Source organism: Manis pentadactyla, chromosome 14 (genome assembly GCF_030020395.1).
Source record: "Manis pentadactyla isolate mManPen7 chromosome 14, mManPen7.hap1, whole genome shotgun sequence".
In the NCBI taxonomy this organism is placed as follows: domain Eukaryota; kingdom Metazoa; phylum Chordata; class Mammalia; order Pholidota; family Manidae; genus Manis; species Manis pentadactyla.
Genome location: NC_080032.1, coordinates 71,799,728 through 71,826,324, shown reverse-complemented (window position 1 = coordinate 71,826,324; position 26,597 = coordinate 71,799,728). Strand labels below are relative to the sequence as shown.

Genomic DNA, 26,597 nt, shown 5'->3' with positions numbered 1-26,597 from the left:
TGCCCCCCCACCCCAACCCACTGGCAGGAGGAAAGGACTCGGAGAGGAAAAGGAGTGGGAGCCTGGGACTGCTAAATATGCAGCCATAGTCATCTGCACTGGGAGCGCAGACACACATTGCGTGGTGCGCTGCATACTAGGGAAACACAACAGTAAAACCTGCGAGCGGGTCTCTGCAGACGGTGCCCCTGGGACAATAACAAAAGTGAGTGCTTTTTGAAAGTCTTAAAGGGCCAGGGGCCTCACAGCTGGAAAGAAGAGTCCCGGCACACTCAGCCCAGCAGCTGGGAACCCAGGGGGAAATTCAGGCACTCCTGCCCCCTGGGAGGCAGCACAGTTCTGAAGCCCCTCACGGTGATAAACAGCCTGCAATCCATTCACCCTCCAGTGCGACTCCACCATAGCAGGGGAGCCGCCTGAGAATGGCCGCACCCACAGCAACCACCATGAGCCCCCGCCGCAGCCCCTCGGGCCAGACTCAGAGGCCATGCACCGGGACAGGGCTCCAAGGGTTGCTGTTCTCACAGGAGAGCACAGGGGGCACCCCTGGCCCTTCCTGCAGGACTCTGGGCTGCCACAATGGCTGCCCCACCTGTGGCGGCTCAGGAGATAAAACCAGAAGCTGCTCCGAGGAGGGCAAGGTGACCAGCAAACATGAAGGGACTTTGTTCTCCCAGCTAACACATGTGCCAACTGCCCATGACTACCTCTAGAGTGACGAAAAGGCAGAAGAATCTGATCCAGACCAGAATAAGCCACAAAGCCAAGAGAGGGAGCCTGGGGAGATAGATTTGACCAATCTTCCTGAAGAAGAATTCAAAATGAAGGCCATAACAATGCTGATGGACCTTCAGAGAAAAATGGAAGAGCTAAAGGATCAACTTATGAGGGAGAATACAGGAATAAAACAATCTCTGGAAGGACTTAAGAGCAGACTGAATAAGGTGCAAGAGACTGCTAATGAAACAGAAATCACAGAACAGGAACACAGAGAAGCTGAGGCAGAGAGAGATAAAAGGATCTCCAGGAATGAAAGAGTATTAACAGAAATGTCTGACCAATCCCAACCGGAACAATATTCACATTGTAGGGGAACCAGAAGAAGAAGAGAGAGAAAAAGGGAAAGAAAATGTATTTGAAGAAATTATTGCTGAAAACTTCCCCAAACTGGGGGAGGAAAGTCGCTCAGACCACGGAAGAACACAGAAGTCCCAACAGAAGGGAACCAAGGAGGACAACACCAAGACACATAATAATTAAAATGGCAAATATAAAGACAAGGACAGAGTATTAAAGGCAGGCAGAGAGAGAAAAAGGGTCACCTACAAAGGAAAACCCATCAGGCTACCAACAGACTTCTCAACAGAAACCTTACAGGCCAGAATAGAATGGCATGATATATTTAATGCAACGAAACAGAAGGGCCTTGAACAAAGAATACTGTATCCAGAATGATTACCATTTAAATATGAAGGAGGGATTAAACAATTCCCAGACAAGCAAAAGTTCAGGGAATTTGCCTGACACAAACCAGCTCTACAGAATATTTTAAAGGGAATGCTCTAGATGGAAGCACTAGATGTCAAAAGAGAAAATAAAATCAAAACATACATGTCAAGAGAAAATAAAATCACAACAAAGAAAGCAGACAAACCAAGTATTAACTAAAGGCAAAAAAAAAAAAATGAATTACTCTCAAAAGAAGCCAAAGGAAACACAAAAGAGCACAGAATAAAACATCTAACATATAAAGAATGGACAAGGAAGAATAAGGGAGAGAAATAATGAATCATCAGACTCTTTACAATAGCTTAATTAGCAAGTTAAGTTAGATGCTTACATAGTAAAGAAGATACCCTTCAATCTTTGTTAACAACAAATCTAAAGTCCAGAACGACAATAATTACATATCTTTCAATAATCACCCTAAATGTAAATGGAATTAATGCACCAATCAAAAGACACAGAGTAACGGAGTGGATAAAAAATGAAAACCCATCTATATGCTGCGTACAAGAGACTCACCTCAAAAGAAAGACATACACAGAATAAAAGTCAAGGATGGAAAAAGGTATTTCATGCAAACAATAGGGAGAAAAAAGTAGGTGTTGCAGTACTAGTATCAGACAAAACAGACTTCAAAACAAAGAAAGTAACAAGAAATAAAGAAGGACATTACATAATGATAAAGGGGTCAGTCCAATAGGAAGATACAACCATTATAAAAATATATGCACCCAATACAGGAGCACCAACATATGTGAAACAAACACTAACACAATTAAAGGAGGAAATAGAATGCAATGCATTCATTTTAGGAGACTTCAACACATTACTCACCCCAAAGCACAGATCCACAAGACAGAAAATAAGTAAGGACACAGAGGTACTGAACAACACACTAGAAAAGATAGACCTAATAGACATCTACAGAACTTTACACCCAAAAGCAGCAGGATACACATTCTTCTTAAGTGCACATGGAACATTTTCCAGAATAGACCACATACTAGGCCACAAAAAGAGCCTCAGTAAATTAAAAAAGACTGAAATTCTACCAACCAACTTCTCAGACCACAAAGGTATAAAACTAGAAATAAATTGTACAAAGAAACAAAAAAGGCTCACTAACACATGGAGGCTTAACAACATGATCAAATTAAAATAGAGATCAAGCAATATATGGAGAAAAATGACAACAAAACTACAAAGTCCCAACTTCTGTGGGATACAGTGAAAGCAGTTCTAAGAGGAAAATATATAGCAATCCAGGCATATTAAAAAAAGGAACAACAATCCCAAATGAACACTCTAAACACACAATTATTGAAATTGGAAAAAGAAAAAATGAGGCCCAAACTCAGCAGAGAGAGGGACATAATAAAGATCAGAGAAGAAATAAATAAAACTGAGAACAATAGAGAAAAATCTATGAAACCAAGAGCTATCTTTTGAGAAAATAAATAAAATAGATAAACCCCTAGCGAGAATTATTAAGAGAAACAGAATCAACACACATCAACAGAATGAGAAACGAATAAAGAAAAATCATGACGGACCCACAGAAATACAAAGAATCATTAGAGAATAAGATGAGAATCCATATGCTAACAAGCTGCAAAACCTAGAAGAAATGGACAACTTCCTAGAAAGATACAACTTTCCAAGACTGAAAAAGGAAGAAACAGAAAATCTAAAGAGACGAATTACCAGCAACGAAATTGAAGCGGCAATCAGATAACTACCCAAGAGAAAAACCCCTGGGCCAGATGGATTTACTGCAGAATTTTATCACACATACAGAGAAGACATACCTTTTCTCCTTAAAGTTTTCCAAAAAATAGAAGAGAAGGGAATCCTTCCAGATGGATTCCCTGAAGCCAGCATCCCCCTAATACCAAAACCAGGCAAAGACCATATGAAAAAAGAAAATTACAGACCAATATACCTAATGAACATAGATGCAAAAATACTCAACAAAATATTAGCAAACCGAATTAAAAAATACATCAAGAGGATCATACACCATGACTAAGTGGGATTCATCTCAGGGATGCAAGGATGGTACAACATTTGAAAATCCATCAGCACATCCACATCAACAAAAAGGACAAAGACCACATGAACACCTCCATAAACACTGAAAAAGCATTCGACAAAATTCAATATCCATTCATGATAAAAACTCTCAACAAAATGGATATAGAGGGCAAGTACCTCAACATAATAAAGGCCATTTATGATAAACCTACATCCAACATCATACTGAACAGTGAGAAGCTGAAAGCTTTTCCTGAGATTGGGAACAAGACAGGGATGCCCACTCTCCCCACTGTTATTCAACATAGTACTGGAGGTCCTAGCCATGGCAATTAGACAAAACAAAGAAATACAAGCAATCCAAATTGGTAAAGAAGAAGTTAAATTGTCACTATTTGCAGACGACATGACATTGTACATAAAAAACCCTAAAGACTCCACACCAAAAATATTAGAACTAATATCGGAATTCAGCAAAGTTGCAGGATACAAAACTAACACACAGAAATCTGCTGCTTTCCTAAACACTAACAATGAACTAGCAGAAAGACAAATCAGGAAAACAATTCCATTCACAATAGCATCAAAAAGAATAAAATAACTAGGAATAAACCTAACCAAGGAAATGAAAGATCTATACCCTGTAAACTACAAGACACACTTAAGAGAAATTAAAGAGAACAATAACAAATGGAAATTCATCCAATGCTCTTGGCTAGGAAGAATTAATATTGTCAAAATGACCATCCTGCCTAAAGCAATCTTCAGATTCAATGCAATCCCTATCAAAATAACAACAGCATTCTTCAATGAACTAGAGCAAATCATTCTAAAATTCAAATGGAACCACAAAAGACCCCGAATAGCCAAAGCAATCCTGAGAAGGAAGAATAAAGAGGGGGGGATGTCGCTCTCCAACTTGAAGCTCTACTACAAAGCCACAGTAATCAAGACACTTTGGTACTAGCACAAGAACAGACCCACAGACCAGTGGAACAGAATAGAGACTCCAGACATTAACCCGAACATATATGGTCAATTAATACATGATAAAGGAGCCATGGACATAGAATGGGGAAATGACAGTCTCGTCAACAGATGGTGTTGGCAAAACTGGACAGCTACATGTAAGAGAATGAAACTGGATCACTGTCTAACCCCTTAAACAAAGTAAATTTGAAATGGATCAAAGACCTGAATGTATGTCATGAAACCATAAAACTCTAAGAAAAATACATAGGCAGAAACCTCTTAGACATAAACATGAGAAACTTCTTCAAGAACATATCTCCTAGACAAGGGAAACAAAAGCTAAAATGAACAAGTGGGACCCTATCAAGCTGAAAAGCTTCTGTACAGGAAAGGACACCAACAACAGAACAAAAAGGCAGGCTACAGTATGTGAGCATATATTCATAAAGGACAGATCTGATAAAGGGATGACATTCAAAATATATAAAGAGCTCATGCACCTCAACAAACAAAAAGGAAATAATCCAATTAAAAAATGGGCAGAGGAGCTGAAGAGACACTTCTCCAAAAAGAAATTGAGATGGCCAAGAGACACATGAAAAGGTGTTCCACATGGCTAGTCGTCAGAGAAATGCAAATTAAAACCACAATGAGATATCATCTCACACCATTAAGGATGGCCACCATCCAAAAGACAAACAACAACAAATGTTGGAGCAATTGTGGAGGGAGGGCCACCCTCCTACACTGCTGGTGGGAATGAAAGTTAGTTCAACCATTGTGGAAAACAGTATAGAAGTTCCTCAAAAAGCTCAAAATACAATTACCATTTGACTCAGGAATTACACTTCTAGGAATTTACCCTAAGAATGCAGCAGCCCAGTTTGAAAAAGACAGATGCACCCCTATGTTTATTGCAGTATTATTTACAATAGCCAAGAAATGGAAGCAATGTAAGTGTCCATCAGTAGATGAATGGATAAAGAAGATGTGGTACACATATACAATGGAATATTATTCAGCCAGAAGAAGAAAACAAATCCTACCATTTGCAACTACATGGATGGATCTAGAAGGTATTATGCTCAGTGAAATAAGCCAGGTGGAAAAAGACAAGTACCAAATGATTTCACTAATATGTAGAGTATAAGAACAAAGAAAAAACTGAAGGAACAAAACAGCAGCAGAAACACAGAATCCAAGAATGGACTAACAATTACCAAATGGAAAGGGACTGCGAAGGATGGCTGAGAAGGGAGGGATAAGGGGAGGGAAAAAGAAAGGGGGCATTACGATTAGCATTTACAATGTGTGTGTGGCGGGGGGTAAGGGAAGTGCTGCCAATTAGTGATTCTACAGCATCTTACTGCGCTGATGGACAGTGACTGTAATAGGGTTTGTTGGGGAGACTTGGTGATGGGGGGAGTCTCAAACATAATGTTCCTCATGTAATTGTAGATTAATGATACTAAAATTTTAAAAAGTTACCTTTCTAGTGTTAAAACTTGTCAGTGTAATTATTTTATAAACCATTAGTACTCCTCATATAAACTGCCTGATCAGATATATATTGCCCAAATACATGTTAACAGAAAATTTGAAAAATAAAGACAAAAAAGAAAAATGATAGGAGAGTGATCCTATCATCACAGGATTATTTTTGTTTGTATATCCTCTGTCTTTCAGTGAGTCATACATGTGATAATTGGTTTCTTGTGATAATTGGTTTCTTTTTGTTGTTGGTGCTGTCACTTTAAGTTCACTGGAATTTTAGGATTTGTTGAGGAAAACTATTTCTAAGTTTTAAAAACAATTCCATTTAAAAGACATTTTTATTAGATTAATTCTGACATACGTGTATACACTCATGTAAACATCACCTAGATCAAGACTTCAAACATTCTCATTCTTTCCCCTACACCAATTTTATGAAACCCTTCACACACCTCCCATGACAACTATCATTATGTTCTCTGTGTTTGAGACTATTTTAGTTTAGCATTGTTTTCTAAATGCAACATGTAAGAGTACTCATACACTATTTGTCTTTCTCTGTCTGACTTCTTCACTCAGCATAATACCTTCTAGATTCATCCATGTTGTCACCAATGGCAAGCTTTCATTCTTTTTTATGACTGAATAGTATTCCACTATACACAGTAGTGCATGTATCTTTTCAAATTGAGCAATTTTGTTTTCACCAGGTAAATTCCAGATTTGGATTTACTGCTTCACGTGTTATTTCTATTTTTATTTTTTTGAGACACTTTCAGACTGATTTCCAATTGGTTGCACCAATCGCAATCCTATCAGCAGTAAAAAGGAGCTGCCCTTTCTCCACATCCCTAACCAATACTTGTTATTTCTTGCCTTCTTGATAGCAACCATTTTGACTGATGTGAAGTGATACTGCACTGAAAGTTTTTCTTTTTCTTTTATACTTAATCTACAATTACATGGGTAAAATTATATTTACTAGACTCCCCCCTTCACCAACTCCCCCCAACAAACCCCATGACAGTCACTGTCCATCAGCATAATAAGATGCTATAGAATCACTACTTTTCTTCCCTGTGTTGTACAGCCTCCACATGCCTCAACCCACATTATACATGTTAATTGTAATGCCCCCCTTCTTCTCAGCCCCCTTCCCTCTCCATTCCCACTATTCCTCCCCAGTCCTCTTCCCTTTGGTAACCATTAGTCCATTCTTGGGTTCTGTAATTCTGCTGCGGTTTTGTTCCTTCAGTTTTTTTCTTTGTTTTTATACTCCACATATGAGTGAAATCATTTGTTACTTGTCTTTTTCCTTCTGACTTATTTCACTGAGCATAATACCTTCTAGTTCCATCCATGTTGATGCAAATGGTAGGATTTGTTTTCTTATGGCTGAATAATATTCCATTGTGTATATGTCTTCTTTATCCATTCATTTACTGATGGACACTTAGGTTGCTTCCATTTCTTGGCTATTGTAAATAGTGCTGCGATAAACATAGGGGAGCATCTTTTTTTCAAACTGGGTTGCTGCATTCTTAGAGTAAATTCCTAGAAGTGGAATTCCTGGGTCAAATGGTAATTCTATTTTGAGCTTTTTAAGGAACCTCCATACTGTTTTCCACAATGGTTGAACTAATTTACATTCCCACCAGAAGTGTAGGAGGGTTCCCCTTTCTCCACATCCTTGCCAACATTTGCTATTGTTTGTCTTTTGGATGGTGGAGATCCTTCCTGGTGTGAGGTGATACCTCATTGTGGTTTTAATTTGCATTTCTCTGATGACTACCGATGTGAAACATCTTTTCATGTGTCTGTTGGCCATCTGAACTTCTTTAGAGAACTGCCTGTTCAGCTCCTCTGTGCAATTTCTAATTGGATTATTTCCTTTTTATTTGTTGAGGTGCATGAGGTCTTTATTAATTTTGGATGTCAACCCTTTGTCGGATCTGTCATTTATGAATATATTTTCCCATAACGTAGGATGCCCTTTCTGTTGTTTGTGTCCTTTGCTCTACAGAATCTTCTCAGTTTGATATAGGCCCACTTGTTCATTTTTGCTTTTGTTTCCCTTGCCCGGGGAGATATGTTCATGAAGAAGGCTCTCATGTTTATGTCCAAGAGATTTTTGCCTATGTTTTTTCTAAGAGTTTTATGGTTTCATGAGATACATTCAGGTCTTTGATCCATTTCAAAATTACTTTTGTGTATGGGATTAGACAATTACCCAGTTTCATTCTCTTACATATACCTGTCCAGCTTTGCTAGCACCATCTGTTGAAGAGGCTGTCACTTCCCCATTATATGTCCATGGCTTCTTTATCGTATATTAAATGACCACATATGTTTGCGTTAATATCTGGAGTCTCTATTCTGTTCCACTGGTCTGTGGCTCTGTTCCTGTGCCATTACCAAATTGTCTTGATAATTGTGGCTTTGTAGTAGAGCTTCAAGTTGGAGAGCAACATCCCCCACACTTTCTCTTCCTTCTCAGGATTGCTTTGGCTATTTGGGGTTTTTGTGATTCCATGTGAATTTTAGAATGATTTGCTCTAGTTCATTGAAGAATGCTGTTGGTATTTTCATAGGGATTGCATTGAATCTGTAGATTGCTTTCGGCACGATGGCCATTTTGACAATATTAATTCTTCCTAGCCAAGAGTATGGGATGAGTTTTCATTTGTTATTGTCATCTTTAATTTCTCTTGAGTGTCTTGTAGTTTTCAGGGTATAGGTCTTTCACTTCCTTGGTTAGGTTTACTCCTAGGTTATTTCCCTCTTTTTGATGCAATTGTGAAGGGAATTGTTTTACTGATTTCTTTTTCTGTTAATTCATTGTTAGCGTATAGGAAAGCCACAGATTTCTGTGTGTTTGTTTTGTATTCTCAAACGTTGCTGAATTCCTATATTAGTTCTAGTAGTTCTGGGGTAGAGTCTTTAGGGTTTTTTTATGTACAATATCATGTCATCCGCAAATCGTGACAGTTTGACTTCTTCTTTAGCAATCTGAATTCCTTGTATTTCTTTGTTTTGTCTAATTGCCGTGCCTAGGACCTCCAGCACTATGTTGAATGTCAGTGGGAACAGTGGTCTTCCCTGTCTTTCTCCCGAACTTAGAGAAAAAGCTTTCAGCTTCTCACTGTTAAGTATGATGTTGGCTGTGGGTTTATTGTATATGGCCTTTATTATGATGAGGTACTTGCCCTCTCTACCCATTTTGTTGAGTTTTTATCATAAATGGATGTTGAATTTTGTCTAATGCTTTTTCACCATCTATGGAGATGATCATGTGGTCCTTGTCCTTCTTTTTGTTCATGTGCTGGATGATGTTGATGGATTTTCGAATGTTGTACCATCCTTTCATCCCTGGGACGAATCCCACTTGGTCATGGTGTATGATCCTTTTGATGTATTTTTGAATTCGGTTTGCTAATATTTTGTTGAGTATTTTTGCATCTATGTTCATCAGGAATATTGGTCTGTAGTTTTCTTTTTTGGTGGGGTCTTTGCCTGGTTTTGGTATTAGGGTGATGTTGGCTTCATAGAATGAGTTTAGGAGTATTCCCTCCTCTTCTATTTTTTGGAAAACTTTAAGGAGAATGGGTATTATGTCTTCTCTGTATGTCTGATAAAATTCCGAGGTAAATCCATCTGGCCCGGGGGTTTTGTTCTTTGGTAGTTTTTTGATCACTGCTTCAATTTCATTGCTGGTAATTGGTCTGTTTAGATTTTGTTTCTTCCTTGTTCAGTCTTGGAAAGTTGTATCTTTCTAGGAAGTTGTCCATTTCTTCTAGGTACTGCACCTGGTAAGCATATAGATTCTCACAGTATTCTATGATAACTCTTTGTATTTCTGTGGGATCTGTCGTGATTTTTCCTTTCTTGTTTCTGATTCTGTTGATTCTCTTTTTCTATTAAGAAGTCTGGCTAGGGGCTTCTCTACTTGGTTCATTTTCTCAAGGAAGCAGCACTTGGTTTCACTGATTATTCTATTGTTTTATTGTTCTCAATTTTATTTATTTCTATGCTGATCCTTATTATGTCCCTCCTGCTGACTTTGGGCCTCATTTAATCTTCTTTGTCCAGTTTCAATAATTGTGACTTTCGACTATTCATTTGGGATTGTTCTTCCTTCTTTCAATATGCCTGGATTGCTATATACTTTCCTCTTAGAACTGCTTTCACTGCATCCCATAGAAGGTGGGGCTTTCTGTTGTTTTTGTCATTTGTTTCCATATATTGCTTGACCTCTATTTTATTTTGGTCATTGATCCATTGATTACTTAGGAGCATGTTGTTAAGCCTCCATGTGTTTGTGAGCCTTTTTGCTTTCTTTGTACAATTTATTTCTAGTTTTATACCTTTGTGGTCCGAGAAGTTGGTTGGTAGAATTTCAATCTTTTTTAATTTACTGAGGCTCTTTTTGTGGCCTAGTATGTGGTCTATTCTGGAAAATGTTCCATGTGCACTTGAGAAGAACATGTATTCTGCTGCTTTTGGGTGTAGAGTTCTGTAGATGTCTATTAGTTCTATCTGTTCTAGTGTGTTGTTCAGTACCTCTGTGTCCTTACTTAATTTCTGTCTGGTGGATTTGTCCTTTGGAGTGAGTGATGTGTTGAAGTCTCCAAAAATGAATGCATTGCAGTCTATTTAATCATTTGTGTTAGTATTTGTTTCACATATGTTGGTGCCCCTGTATTGGGTGAATATATATTTATAATGGTTATATCCTCTTCTAAGACTGACCCTCCTTTATCATTACGTAATGTCCTTCTTTATCTCATTACTTTGTTTTGAAGTCTATTTTGTCTGATTCTAGTACTGCAACACCTGCTTTTTTCTCCCTATTGTTTGCATGAAATATCTTTTTTCCATCCCTTGACTTTCAGTCTGTGTATGTCTTTGGATATAAGGTGTGTCTCTTGAAAGCAGCATATAGATGGGTCTTGCTATTTTATCCATCCTATTACTGTGACTTTTTTAATGTTTTGTTATCATTAATCTAGAATTACATGAAGAACATAATGTTTACTAGGGTCCCCCTTCACCAAGTCCTCCCCAGAAACCCCATTACAGTCACTGTCCATAACCGTAAGAAGATGTTGTAGAATCACTACTTGTCTTCTCAAGTGTTGCACAGCCCTCCTCATGCTCCCCCCATTATACATGCTAATTTTAATACCCACTTTCTTATACCCCGCCCTTATCCCTCCCTTCCCTCACATTCTCCGCAGTTCCTTTCCGTTTGGTAACTGTTAGTCCATTCTTGGGTTCTGTGATTCTGCTGCTGTTTTGTTCCTTCAGTTTTTCTTTGTTCTTATACTCCACATATGAGTGAAAGTATTTGGAGCTTGTCTTTCTCCACCTGGTTTATTTCACTTAGCATAATGCTCTCTAGCTCCATCCATGTTGTTGCAAATGGTAGGATTTGTTTTCTTCTTATGGCTGAATAATATTCCACTGTGTATATGTACCACATCTTTTTTATCCATTCATCTACTGATGGACACTTAGGTTGCTTCCATTTCTTGGCTATTGTAAATAACGCTGTGATAAACATAGGGGTGCATCTGTTTTTTTCAAACTGGGCTGCTGCATTCTAAGGGTAAATTCCTAGAATTGAAATTCCTGGGTCAAATGGTAATTCTATTTTGAGCTTTTTGAGGAACCTCTATACTGCTTTCCATAGTGGTTGAACTCATTTACATTCCCACCAGCAGTGTAGGAGGGTTCCCCTTTCTCCACATCCTTGCCAAAATTTGTTGTCTGTCTTTTGGATGGTGGCCATCCTTACTGGTGTGAGGTGGTATCTCATTGTGGTTTTAATTTACATTTCTCTGATGACTAGCGATGTGGAGCATCTTTTCATGTGTCTATTGGCCATCTGAATTTCTTCTTTGTTGAAGTGTCCCTTCATCTCCTCTGCCCATTTTTTAATTGGATTATTTGCTTTTTGTTTGTTGAGGTACATGAGCTCTTTATATATTTTGGATGTCAACCCTTTATCGGATCTGTCCTTTATGAATATATTCTTCCATACTGTAGGGTACCTTTTTGTTCTATTGATGGTGTCGTTTGCTGTACAGAAGCTTTTCAGCTTGATGTAGTCCCACTTGTTCATTTTTGCTTTTGTTTCCCTTTCCCAGGGAGATATGTTCATAAAGAGGTCGCTCATGTATATGTCCAAGACATTTCTGCCTATGTTTCTTTCTAAGAGTTTTATGATTTCATGAATTACATTCAGGTCTTTGATCCATTTCAAATTTACTTTGTTTAAGGGGTTAGACGGTGATCCAGTTTCATTCTCTTACATGTAGTTGTCCAGTTTTGCCCATACCATCTGTTGAAGAGACTGTCATATCCCCATCGTATGTCCATGGCTCCTTTATCGTGTGTTAATTGACTATATATGTTTGGGTTAATATCTGGAGTCTCTATTCTGTTCCACTGGTCTGTGGGTCTGTTCTTTGGCCAGTACCAAATTGTCTTGATTAGTGTGGCTTTCTAGTAGAGCTTCAAGTTGGAGAGCGATATCCCCCCACTTTATTCTTCCTTCTCAGGATTGCTTTGGCTATTCCGGGTCTTTATTGGTTCCATATGAATTTTAGAATGATTTGCTCTAGTTCATTGAAGAATGCTGTTGGTAATTTGATAGGGATTGCATTCAATCTGTATATTGTTTTGTGTGGGATGGCCATTTTGACGATATTAATTCTTCCTAGTCAAGAGCATGGGATGAGTTTCCATTTGTTATTGTCCTCTTTAATTTCTCTAAATAGTGTCTTATAGTTTTCAGGGTAGGTCTTTACTCTGTGTCTTTTGATTGGTGCATTCAGTCCATTTACATTTAGGGTGATTACTGAAAGATATGTACTTATTACCATTGCAGGCTTTGGATTCGCGGTTACCAAAGGTTCATCGTAAGCTTCTTTACTATGTAACTGTCTAACTTAAGTCGCTTATTGAGTATTATAAATACATTCTGATGATTCTTTACTTCTCTCTCTCCTTATTCTTCCTCCTCCATTCTTTATATGTTATGTGTTTTATTCTGTGCTCTTTTGTGCTTCCTTTGACTGCTTTTGTGGGTAGTTGATTTTATTTTTTGCCTTTAGTTAGTATTTGGTTGGTCTGCTTTCTTTGCTATGATTTTATTCTCTCTGTTGACATCTATTTAGCTTAGGAATGCTTCTATGTAGAGCAATCCCTCTAAAATACCCTGTAGAGGTGATTTGTGTGAGGCAAATTCCCTCAACTTTTGCCTGTCTGGGAATTGTTCAACCCCTCCTTTATATTTAAATGATAATTGTGCTGGATACAGTATTCTTGGTACAAGGCCCTTCTGTTTCTTTGCATTTAATATATCATGCCATTCTCTTCTGGCCTGTAAGGTTTCTGTTGAGAAGTCTGATGATAGCCTGATGGGTTTTCCTATGTAGGCGACCTTTTCTCTCTCTCTGGCTGCCTTTAATACTCTGTCCTTGTCCTTGATCTTTGCCATTATAATTATTATGTGTCTTGGTGTTGTCCTCCTTGGTTCCCTTCTGTTGGTAGTTCTGTGTTCTTCCGTGGTCTGAGTGACTATTTCCTCCCCCAGTTTGGGGAAATTTTCAGCAATAATTTCTTCAAATACACATTATATCCCTTTTTCTCTCTCTTCTTCTTCTTGTACCTATATAATGTGGATATTGTTCCATTTGGGTTGGTCACACAGTTCTCTTAATATTCTTTCATTCCTGGAGATCGTTTTATCTCTCTCTGCATCAGATTCTCTTCAGTGGTCCTATTCTCTGATTACTATTCCATTGATGGCCTCTTGCATCTTGTCCATTCTGCTTTTACATCCTTCCAGAGATTGTCTTATTTCTGTATTCTCCCTCCCTACTTTGTCCATTAGCTCTTTCATTTTCCTCTACGCTCCATCAGCATGGTTATGATCTTCATTTTGAATTTTTTCTCAGGAAGAATTGGTTAAATCTATCTCCCCAGTTTCCTTCTCATGTCTTGTCTGGACTATTTCGGACTGTATGAAATTCTTCTGCCTTTTCATGGCAATAGTGTCAGTCATGGGGCACTTGGCAAGTGTGTGCACTAGGAGAATAAGGTCCCTACTTGCTTGGTGGTCGCCTTCCTTTCTTGCGAGAACGGCAACCCCTAGCGGCTTGTTCTGCACAGCTGTGCACCAACGGGATCTCTGAGACTGGCCTTGGCAGCTGTCGATGCAGCTCTGCAGGGCTGCTGTGCATGTGTCTGGCCTCATGCTGCTGCTCCACATGGCAGGGCTGCGCCGGAGGGGGAATAGGTGGGAGGGTGTTTATTGCCATGAGGGGCCTCAGAGCTGTGCTACCTCCCAGGCAGTCGGAGCATCTGAATTTCCCCGGGATTACCAGCTCCTGGGCTGTGTGTGCCAAGACTCTTCCATCCAGCTGTTGGGTCCCTGTCCCTTTAAGACTTTCAAAAAGCACTTGGTTTTCTTTTGTCCCAGGGGCGCTGGTTGTGGGGAACCACTCTCAGGTTTTACTCTTCCGTTTCCCTAACATCCAGCACACCACGCTGTGTGTGTCTGCACTCCCAGTGCGGATGGCTAGGGCTGAGTATCTAGCAGTCCTGGGCTCCCACTCGGGACCTGCTGGGCCACGGCTTGTATCTTACCCCCTTTGTGAGGTGCTGGGTTCTCACAGATGTGGATGTAGCCTGGCTGTTTTCCTATATATTCTGGTCTCTCTTTTAGGAATAGTTGTATTTGTTGTATTTTCAAAAATATATTGGTTTCGGTAGGAGATTTCCACTGAACTATTCACACTGCCATCTTGGCTCCTCGCCTCCCCCTGCACTGTAGTTTTAATTTACATTTCTCTGATGCTAGTGATGTTGAACACCTTTGCATGTGTTTGTTGCCCATTGGAATGTCTTCTTTGGAAAAATTACTATTCAGGTCCTCTGTTCATATTCTAGTTAGATTATTTGGTTTCTTGGCATTGTATTTTTATTTTTGAGACTCTTAAAACTAAATTTCTGAATGCGTTCACAGGACCTCCCTCAGGTAGAGCTCTGCCAGAAATTGTTTTTCTATAATACAAGCACAACATAAAGAAAAAATGCTGTTTACTTTAAAAGTTTCTTTTAGAAAGTAGTTGCTTCTCACAGAGAAGACAAGTAGTGATTCTACAACATTTTGCTATGCTGATGGACAGTGACTGTAAAGGGGTTTATAGCAGAGACCTGGTATAGGGGAGAGCCTAGTAAACATAATATTCGTCATGTAAGTGTAGATTAATGATACAAAAAAAAAAAAAAAGGCAGTTCCTGTGTGGTGACCTCCAATGAGTTCTACACAAGGGTATAAAGGGCATATAAAAGTGTAGGCAAAGGTCTGTTTGTGTTTATACAGAGGATCAAAGCCTAATTTGTCTACCCTGAAAATCAACTAAGATACAATATGAAAAAGAACTTCCAACATCAGCACTCTGGAAGACTCATGCCAGAAGATGATCATCAAAAAACCCCAACAAAGATCCACGCACTGCTACAGCTGTAGATGCACTCATCCCACCAGTTCCTGGACTTGCCATGGGAATGAAGGAGATATCTAAGCTGGCCTGTGCATACAGTAAAACAACAAATTTGACTGGATCTATACTGTTGGAACTCAAACAAGAATTAGGAGAAGTGCAAATTGTAGCGCTCCAAAATCTTACAACTACAGACTATTTATAGTTAAAAGAACATATGGGATGTGAACAGTCCCCAGGAATGCGTTTTGTCTGATTTCTCTCAGACTTTTCAAGTTCAGTTGGACAATATCCACCATATCATAGATAAATTTTCACAAATGCCTAAGGTGCCTAACTGGTTTTCTTGGTTTCACTGGAGATGGATGGTAATTACAGGTATGCTTTGGTTATTTAACTACACTCCTATTGTGTTAATGTGTGTATGCAATTTAATTAGTAGTTTAAAACCTATACATGCTGAAGTTACTCTACAAGAAGATATGTCAAAGAAATAATCAATCTTCCCATGTTTCCTTCTGCCTGCTACTTCTATAGCTTTTCTTCTTCCTTCCTAATTACAACCCTTAAATAGAATTCGTGCCTCATATCGAATTTACCGAGTATCATAATTCTTCCAAGTGGTAAAGATACCTCAAGACAAATGCTGGGCATAGAAGCCACAGGGCATTAATATGCAAAGAAGTAAAAAGCTGACCTTTCCAAACAATAAGGCTTCTCTCTCACTTACCAACTTTACATTTCCGTGTATGGCTCCGGAAGATGACTGTTTAGCCAGAGACGGGTAAGATTCCTCAAGGGAGGAACAACCTAAGACAGGCACAGTCGCAGGGGGGCCATCAGGTGAGAAATTGGGGATCAACAGAGGTTAGGCTTAGAACCTCACCCCCCCTGTTCTGAGAGAAATCTTCTGCATACGTGGATGTTTTATTGCCCTTGTCTAGCTTGGATTAACACATAGTCTACAGGCACACACCTGATCATCTACATTTGCTCTCTTACAACACTAAACTATGTTTTCTACCTTTATCTTATATCTACCTACCCCTTCAGCCTTTTATTAAAAATAATAATAATAAAGAGAGAAATGTGGTATCCACATATAAATCAAGTATAAAAATCAAATGAGTATCCATATTTGAACTGACTGTTTATAGTTCATAATGCATGAGCAAAACCGAAGGTTTCTGTGATGGTTTCCCTTGTACTGTTCACCATGTAAGAACTTATTCACTATGTAAGAATTTGTTCTCCATTTAAGAACTTGTTCGTTATGCTTAAGATTGGAGACTGACGTAAATTAGGCTTGGGGTGGATTAATGATTGTGCATTGAACATTGACTCCCCTATACAGAATTTTATTGTTGTTAACAACCATTTGATCAATAAATATGAGAGATGCCCTCACAAAAAAAAAAAAAAGTACACACTTCCAATTGTAAAATAAATAAGTAACCAGGATGTAATGTACAGCATAAGGAATATAGTCAAAATATTGTAACAACTTGGTATGGTGATAGCTGGTACCTAGAATTATCATGTATATAAATGTTGAATCACTGTGTTGTACACCTGAAACTAATACTGTGTGTCAACTACCCTTCAATAAAAAATAATTATCTACAAGAAAAAAAAAAAAAAGGTTTAAAAGAATTATATAATGCCATTACCAGTTCTACTACCATACTCCTTCCTCCCCAACGAAATCAACTATCCTGAATTTGCTTTTAGTTGCATACATGAATTTATGTTTTTAGAAATATGTAATACATATCTATAAAACACAGCTTTGATATATTAAAACATTATGAAAATAAAAAAAATTAAAAAAATTAAAAAAAGAAGGTAGTTGCTTCTAAGGAGACTCCAAACCTTACAAAGTATTCAAGTCCAGTGATATGGCCTAAGCAATCAATCACCTATGATTCCCAAGAGGAAGATTTTCCTTCTGACTTAGTTTTTTATTCACAATACTAATAATACTCAAGGACCTACAGCATAATTTTATATTCTTAATATGGATTTGCCTCTGACTAAAATATTACAAGCAAAAGAAAAGTATATGGGCAAGTGTTTTTTGGAGCCTAACTTATGGAAGCATATCTTTTATTTTTTTTAGATAGACAACTGTCTAATGGGTATTTCGTTAAGTTGCACAGTATGTACGTCATTATACTGTTTTTACTTAAAAATGAAAACAAATTTAAAAATCCTTTTTGTGTGTTACATATACGGGGAAAGGTTTAGAAGGATAAAAACCAAAGTTAAAAATAGTTACTTCTACAGGCTAGGATTGGCAGGCAGTGAGGGTAACACAAAGAGAAGGGGACTTTGCTTTCATATAATAATATACTTCCATAGTATTCAAATACTTTTTAAAAAAGAACTTTATCAATTAAAAAATGAAACTATTAGCAAAGAAAGAAAACCAAACTTTGGACACTGACTTACTGTCTTCTGACACTTAATATTATGAAAAAGAAATCCAGGAGAATCTTTTGTAGTTTAAATCTTGGAAACTATAAAATTGTGTTTTTAATTATAATTCAAAGTATCTGCCATAATGTATCTAAGACTGGGCCTCTATTTTTGCAAGTATTCTGTTGGGACTCAGACACCCTGGCCTTGTTTAGCAAACCAGGAATTTTTTGCTTATGTACCAAAGAATCTCTTAGAAAATAACTGTTTGAAAACGAGTTAATCATGCAAGTTTGGCCTAATAACAAAAATGCTAGTGAATAAATAGACATATGGTGTCTATCATTCAAAACTGTCTCTTGTACTAGGCAGCGCAGATTTATGGTCAGGAGCGGGGAGTGGGATCCAGAACTGAAAGAAAAACATTAACAGGTATTTTCAGTTATAGCTACTTAAAATGGCGTTTTATAAATTATAATCAATGGAATATTATATTCCAAGGGTGTTGACAGCTTTTCCATTCCCATAAAAATCCAGTTGAAATTGAATATTCTGAATTTGTATAGTAATTTGAGGAATAATGTCTTCCATCTAGGAGCATGGTATATCACTGTTAACTCATGTTTTCTTTTACTGTCCCTTTTCTTCATAAAAGGTTTAAATTTTTCTTTAAAGGTTTATTCTTAAGTAATATTTGTTTTTAAATATCAACCATATATGTAACCTTTTTCTCATTATATTTTCTCATTATTGTTGATGGATAAAGCTAACAGAGTATGTTTTCCTTTTATTAAGTAGTTGCTAAATTTCCTGTTTTCAACAGTTTGCCAAGTTAATTCCACTGAATTCCCATTTACCAATCATTACTCATTTTTTTCATCTTTATTTTATTGCCTGACTGCCAAAGTTGTAAACAGCAGGATAGATAATATGCATCCTTATTGTTTTTACAACCCAAATGGAAATATGATCCACTATTAAATTTTAATGGAAAAATGATCCACTATTAAATATAATATTTTAACAAGTATTTGATAGTCCTTAGGTTCAAGGGACTTCAATTATGTTTTTTCCAAAAATGGCTGGTGAATTTTTAGCATACGTCCTTATTTGTATGTACTGTGCTGATCACACTATTTTACGCCTTTCTTCTATTAGTACAGTTGACCTTTGAACATGCAGACACTAGCGGCACAGACCACATCCCAAGTTAGAAATTCACATATAACTTCAGTCCCCAAAAAACATAACTGCTAATTGTCTACTGTTGACTAGAAGCCTTACCAATAACATAGTCAGTTGACACAAATTTTGTGTATGTACTGTTTACATTTCTCTTGACTGTGAAGGGTGCCATGTACAGTCTGTTTACGTGTAAGTTTTGAGAAATTTTAACTTTTTATAATAGATCTGTGTACATTTTATGGTAGGAAATAAAATAGACTAGTATCTAAATATATGAATTCATGACACACCTAACTTTTAAATTTTTTGATATTTCTAGGCTATGCATGTCATTTACGAGTTTTTTGCAAATTATCCCAAATCTCCAAAAACTTCTCCAATATGCTTACTGAAAACATTCCACACATAAGTGAACCCCTGAAGTTCAAACCTCTGTTGTTCAAGGGTCAACTGTATAATGAAATTTGTTTATACTGTACCAGCTTTGTATTCATGAAAGAAACCTATGTTGGGAAGTAAACTTGGCCTGTATTTGTTCTTATGCTACAAAATTCTACAGTTGGTCTTGCTTTATAAATGAGGCCTCATCTTTTCCTATACTCTGGAACAGTTTATATGAGATGTGAATTACCTGTCCTTTAAAGATCTGTAAGAATTTACTGGCAGTTTATTCGACCTAGTGACTTCTTCAGAAATAAATCTTTGATTACAATTTTAACAGAGTTCCTCATAATTTTAGGCTTTTCTCTTTCTTCCTACTTCCTTTTTATATGAACTCAATTTAATAGATGTATCATAGTATATAATAATGTTCTCTTAAAGAATCTCCTCTGGATTTTTGTATCCTTTTCTAATCCTTATTTAATTCATTTGTACTTACTCATTATTTCTAGTTTAGTTATTAACTCTGAAATCTTCTCAAAAGAATAAGATTTTTTTTTCATTGCTCCATCTTCAAAAAGGGTTGGGTTGTTTTTCCTTTTCGTGGCTTTCTTTAACTCCCTCCTCCTTGGGAGTTAGTTTGCTAATGTTTTTTCCTAGCATAGGAGATGCACATACATGTTCTATTTTTGTGTTTGTTAGTAATGAATTTAAACTTACAAATTTCCCTTTTAATACTGCTTTGGCTTTAACTTACAGGTTTTGATATGCAGGGCTTTAATTGCAGCTCTGATCAAAACATACTTTGAGGTAACTGCAAAGAGGAAGTAAAAATGGAATTATGTGTTAGGGGAGCTTTGGTCCAGGAGCGGTAGAAAGGGTAAATATTTGTTGTTAATTTCTAATTTTATTATACAGTTGATACCAAATCCATAAAAAATGATAATTTTGGCCTTTTAAGAATTTCTTAGAAATTACTACAATTCTAATCTTGACATTGCATCAAAGATATGCACATCTAAAAATTACACATCCTTTTTCTTAAAAAATCATAAAAATCATGGGAATAACTTGGGATTTACCTTATAATTTGCCATTTCTAAAAAAGTGAAAATACATAAAACTTTTTCATAATTCGGAAAGCAACCAACTCCCAAACTAATACAGGAAATTATTATATAACTAATTCTCCATATATTCTATTGTTAACCATTATTTTCAGCTCTTATAAAAACACCTGTTTAGTACACAAAAAGGAGTTAATAATTAAAAACGGGTTTAATAAAGCATGTGGAAAAAGTCACTGAATGGCAAACCTGTATTAAAAACTTAAAAATGACTTTAAATAATCCTGAATCAGCCCATTTAAAAATACACAAGAACAATTTTAAAAATCCATAAAAATCTTCTTATACTAGAGAAATTTTACCTTAAAAATTTTAGCAGAATATAGACTTTAATGAACTTTCTGCTAAAGGTAAATTCTACATTATTCAATTCTATTTATTCTCTCACTAAATTTTTTAACTTATAGTAAATTTTTACACTATGGCAAAAGGATTACATGTCCTTAAAAAGTCCATGTTTTTTTGTAACAGCAGTGTTAAAAAAGAGGCCACTAATATAAAATTAATGGTCATTTAATCCTTTAAGCAAAGTATCTACACTAAGCCATACGTGATTAACTTGTTTTCCAAAGTATTTTAACTTTGAATTTTATAAAACTTATACTAGGTTTTGCCAAAGTCAGATATAAAATATATATATATGCAAATCAGGAAGATGTACTCATCTGTTATAGAAGGAAATATGGAAGCACTATATAAACACTGTAGCACTGTAGTATTTTTAAGAAGTTTATTGTCAGTTGTACTTATAGTAAGTAATTTAACAAAGTATATAATTATTTGCTGAAGTGTGAGGTATAATAGCCTCTAAATGCTGGCAAACATGAAAGTATTTATTATTTTAAATATCAGAACTGAGTGACATCAGTAAAAAAGGCTGAGTAGGGAACTTCAAGGACCAGTCCTTTTCTAATAGCAACTAATAAGCAGGCAAGAATTGTGAGAATCAACTATGCACAACTCTGGAATCTATTCAAAACCTTGCAACAGCTAGAGGAAAACTCAGGAAGAATAAAGCAGCTGCTTTGCAGTAAGAGAGCACTGTGGGGTACATTCATTGTTCCCCATACCCAGACGAGAAGCAGCTGCAAGGATGATGGCTGGGATGCCTGTTCCAGGTTGCCAGTGTCACCAGAAGCAGTATGGACCTTATTTTCACTAGCAACTCCCTCAAGGACCAACACAAAGCCTAGCCTTTTTTTCATCCAACTCACAATTCCCACAGTTAGGCAGCATCCCAGACAGCTTTTCCCAGAACGATTTAAAGGCACAGGCACTGACACAGATGCCTCAGGCAAAAGACAACAATTTGGATAAGCAATAAACAGAAAAGATAGGGAAGGAAAAGGCTGGGAAAGGTAACACATGGCAAAAAGGCAGCTTTAAAAGCTCTTGGTAGTTTTGGGGAATTGAGAAGATTATGCAAATGTCCAGGACAGAATACAAGCTCAGAAACACCCTGGAAAGATCCTAATGTTTCCCCTAAGACTGGCCTTGAGAGTCTATGGAAACAAGTGCAGGATAAGGGAAGCTGGATAAGCGAGGTTACGTGTTTAGTGGCTAAGTGCTCCACACAGCCAACCTGCAACGACTAGGAGAGGTACTTTTCCTTCTTGCTTTTCTCCTTTTTATGCTCTAAGCATTAAAGTAACTGTTAAAACAACTGACCACTAAGCTAACAAAACAGATGTCAATAGCCACACAGAACAAACAACATAGTTTTCAAACCAGTGTAGAAATGTCACCAAACAGCAAACAGCAACCACAGCATCAGCGACAGCAAACCTGGTTCCAAAGTGGCTGCATTTAATATTCAAAACACCCAGTTTCAATGAAAGTAAGTTGGGAGGTACATGAAAAAACCAAGAACATCCAGTCCATTCACAGGACAAAAGGAATAGAAGGACAGCTCAGGCATTGGATTTCCTACACAAAGATTTTCAACAGATGGTTTTAAATTTGTCGAAAGAGCTAAGGAAAACAATGGACAAAGAACTTAAAAAAAAAACAGGAAAATTATGCCTCACTAAATAAGGGATTATCAATAAAATAATAGAAATGATATAAGAAAAATAAACAGTAATTCTGGAAATGAAAGTATAATAATTGAGATAAAAAACTCACCAGAGAGGCTCAACAGTAGATATGAGCAGGACAGTGATGTAAAGGAATAGAGTTTTGTATACTACTGAAAATAAGTATGTTAAGTGTAGTCTTTAGAGTAACCACTAAGGAAAAAACTAAAAAAATAAGGGAGTCAAAATGATACACACAAAAAATCAATTGCAAATGAAGGCAGTAATGGAGGAATTAGAAAAAGGCAAAAGGTGGCATAGTAAATAATAAATCACAACCTAACCATATGCTACCTGCAAGACTTCATCAAAATTTAAAACTTTTGTGCACTAAAGGACATCAGAAAGTGAAAAGACAACTTATAGAATGGGAGAAAATATTTATACATCATATATCTTAAAGTTTTTAATTTCCAAAATATGTAAAGAACTCTCACAACTCAACAAAAAAGCAAAAAACCAAATTAAAAATGGGCAAAGGACTTGAATATTTTTCTAAAGAAGATAAACAAATGTTCAACAAATACATGAAAAGAAGCTCAAAGTCATTAATCATTAAGGAAATGCAAATCAAAACCACAGTGGTATACCACTTCACACCCATGAGGATGTTATAACTGAAAATCAAACACAGAAAATAATAAGTGTTGGCAAGAATGTGGAGAAATGGAACCCTCACACATTGCCAGTGGGAATGTAAAGTGGTTAATGCTCTGGGAAACAGTTGAATGGCTTTTCATTAAGTTAAAGAATTACTGTATGACCCACAATTTCATGCCTAGGTGTATGTCCAGAAGATTTGAAAACAGGTATTCAAACAAATACTTGTACATAAATGTTTATAGCAGCACTATTCACAACATCCAAAGATGGAAACAACCCAAACATTTATCAGTGGAAGAATACATAAACAAAATGGTGTGTGTGTCCATACAAAAACAAAATGGAGTAGTTCCATACATTGTAAGGACCCTGGCCAGGAGCTCTAGGGGGTAGTGGGATGGTCCCAGGCACAGGGCCAGGCAAGAGGCATGCCATGAGAGATGTAGTGAGTGACAGTGGTGGTTGCAATTTGTAGAGCAACCCCAGAGAGGGTGAGGGCCAGGCTTTCTTTTCCTTAAGAGAAATAAATCTATCAGACAGCCAGGGTGGGAGCAGCCAGGGTTCTGGAGACCCTGTTGTCTGCGCCACCTGATGTTGGCACCCTGAGAACCCCTACAACCTGGGGGTGGGTAGGCGGTATTGGTGTGAGATAGGAGTGGGCAGAGGGGCTACTCCTGCTGATGCAATTCTGTTCACATTTTTTCTAATAAACCAGAACTGGGTTTGCATACACACAAAAAAGAAAGAAACATACACACACACATATACAATACAGGTATATAAACAAACATACATACCCATTATATTACATATTATTTAAATATACTATAGTTTTCTCCTTAATAATTACTCTGGGAACACACTTAGCATCTTAAAATTCAACACCTATTTATTTTCAATAGCATAAAAGTATTTTCAATGGTATATGAATATAAGTAAATATTCTTAGCCATAAAAAGGAACGTAGTGCTGATATATGCTAAAAAGTGTATGAACCACAAAAACATGCTAAGATAAAGAGGGCAGGCACAAAAGGTCACACACTGTATCATTTTCTTAATAGGTAATACGCAGAATAGGTAAATCTAAACAGAGACAAAAAGCAGATCAGTGGTTGCTCAACACTAGAGGGAGGGGGATGTGTTTTGCAATTAGAGATGATGGTTATACAACATTGTGAATGTATTAAATCCTACTAAACTGTAAACTTTCAACCAGTGCATTTTGTTATGTGAATTTTACTTTCTCAAAAAATTAAATATGTGAACAACACAGAAAGAGACAGTAACTAAATTAGGCTTAGTACAATTTAAATGAATGTCATGGCAAGGGCAGATAACTGTGAGTGAGTGAATATGAGAGACAATATGAAGTTGAAAGTCTAAAGTGAAAATACTATGAACATTGATACTTTACAGGATAGTGAAGCAACTGGTAGGTATTAGAAAAAGTAGATAAAAAACCAGGACGTCCACATTAAAAATCCATATATGGATACTTGTTTAAAATGGTACACAACTGAGGAACCTGGACTATAAACAAAGGAGAATGAAACAAGCAGTATTTTAGGAAGAGGAGTACAATGCTTGGGAAGGCCCAGGGAGGACTTAAAAAAGCAGCACCAGAGTAGACATGTAAAAGGCTGTTATTATAATCAAGGAATTCGGTATTAATGGCCTTGTGGGAAGTGAAAGGAAGGAAAAGGCAGACTTTTACAAGAAATAATAAAGTCGTAATTTGGCAATTCCCTAAATGTGTGAAATGACTGAAAGGAATTCTAAGGACTCAAAAACTGTCAATAAGAGGAATAAAGGTAAGATATTCTGCGAAGATTTTTCTAAGAATTCAAGAATTATAAAAGAAACAAGTTGGAAGAGGAATGCATTTCTGGAGAAGACTGCTTTGGTGTAGGAAAGATTCAGATTTTGAGACTACAAAAAAATATTCAACTGCAAAGTCTTATTTAATGTTAAGAGATCTGGATTTGCACCCTAAGAATATAGGAATTAAAAGTCTCAGGGTTGGTTAGGAGATTCTCAAGACAGCGGCATGAGAAGGTGGCGGAAATCTCCTCCCAAACATACAAACTTTGAAAATACAGTGAATACAACTATTCCTAAACAAGTGACCAGAAGGTACAGTACACTGGCCAGGCTACATCTACATCTGTAAGAACTCAACATCTAATGAAATGAAAAGGGTAAAACACAAAACTGTGACCCAGTGGGACCTGAGCAGTCCCCACAACCTAGCTCACCAGCAAGAGGAAAAGAATCAGACTGGAAGTGGAAGCATAGGACTGCTGAATAACCAGAACTTCATGCACCCGAACCCTCTGGGTGCAACGCAGCACCAAAGCCCTTCACAGCGATTAACAATGTGCCATTCATTCCCCCCCACCGGCAGTGCAATCGAACCGGGAGCAGCCCCACCTACAGCAACCACACAAATGCTTCAACCAGCACACAGCTAACCGGGCCAGACCCAGAGGCTGCCCCCTAACCAGTCTACCGACACAGACAGCGGACACCGGTGCAGAGTCTGGAAGGCACAAAGGGTCTTTATTCTCGAGGAGAACACACGCTGCTCGTCTGCAAGCCCTGCCAGTGCCCTGGGGCATCCCAAGGGCCACCCCACCCACAGCAGCTCAGGGGATCAACCCAGAGGCTGCACCTGTACGGCCGAAAACCACAGGCAAAGGAAGCCAGCGCGGAGTCTGGAAAGGACGTAGGAGCTCTGTTCTCATGATGAACACATGCTGATCACCCGCAACCACCACCAGTGCCCTAGGCCATCCCAAGGGCGGCTGAGCACACAGCTGCTAAGGGTATCAACCCAAAAGCTAGTCCCTGTGTGCGGTTGGGCGCACAGGCAGCGGAGACAGGCAAGGCGACCAGCAAGCAGGAAAGGACTTTGTTCTCCCAGCTGACACACGTGCCACTCGCTGGTGATCATTTCCATCGCCATGATAAAGCAGAAGAACCTTGTTCAGTCCAAAATCCCTCAAACCCCAGAGAGAGGACCTGGTGAGACCAAAATCACCATTCTTCCTGAAAAAGAATTCAAAATAAAAGTCATAGGCATGCTGATGGAGCTACAGAGAAATATGCAAGAGCTAAGGGATGAATTCCAGAGGGAGATAACAGAAATAAATCAATGGAAGAACTTAAGAGCAGACTAGGTTAAGTGGAAGAGACTGTTAATGGAATAGAAATCATAGAACATGAATACAGAGATGCTGAGGCAGAGAGAGATAAAAGGATCTCCAGGAATGAAAGAATATTAAG

General features: G+C 37.6%; 1 protein-coding gene across 7 annotated transcripts in view; it reads right to left on the bottom strand.

The window, feature by feature from the left end:
- ATF7IP (activating transcription factor 7 interacting protein) overlaps positions 1-26,597 on the bottom strand; it is a 142,661-nt gene that overhangs the window by 50,093 nt on the left and 65,971 nt on the right. The window lies entirely within an intron of this gene.